The sequence below is a fragment of the Aplysia californica genome, unplaced genomic scaffold (assembly GCF_000002075.1).
Source record: "Aplysia californica isolate F4 #8 unplaced genomic scaffold, AplCal3.0 scaffold01179, whole genome shotgun sequence".
Classification (NCBI taxonomy): Eukaryota; Metazoa; Mollusca; class Gastropoda; order Aplysiida; family Aplysiidae; genus Aplysia; species Aplysia californica.
The window spans coordinates 104,431-105,107 of record NW_004798449.1 but is presented as its reverse complement, the minus strand read 5'-3'; positions in this window follow the sequence as shown (position 1 = coordinate 105,107).

Here is a 677-nt window from a genome sequence, read left to right as displayed (position 1 = left end):
GGATATTAGAAGGGGAACATACAAGGATGCATAATTTATTACATCTTTGGGAATTAAAACAAGAGGATAGAGAAAGAATGGGAATATAAAACATGCAATCTTGAGGATAAAAAGTAAATGGGGTGAACGTATTTGATTCTGAGGAGTGGGCTGGGGGTGGGCGGGGGTGGGTGCTGTAATAATTATGCTCTTTTGTTTGCAGGCAGACTCCTTGTTTAATCCATTCCAACAACGTGCTCAATTAACTCATTGAAGACGCGCGTTTTGGTTATTCGACAACGTGTGAAGATGTGCTGTTTTGGGACGTAGCTTTATCATTCAAACAGATTAGTTAGCATTGTTTTCTTTATTTGAAAACTTACAAGGCATTTAACAATATGCATGCTATTAATTATGCAAAATCTTTTTTACATTTTTTTTTTTTAATTTGGGTATGATGGTTCGATAGGTAGATCTACCTACATATTTTCTTTGGTCTGCTGCTAACCGGACGCATGAGTGCGCTATGTCTTCACTTCAAAGAGTTAATGGTGGGGTGTATGAAGGGAACTACAGAGTGAGAGCTACAGGGTGCGATCAAGAGGTCGTTAATACTTACATCCTCGGTGCGAACAACGAGCGTGTGGGTCTGTATCATAAATAAGTAGCCTATGAGTTGTCACTATTCCTAGATTCAC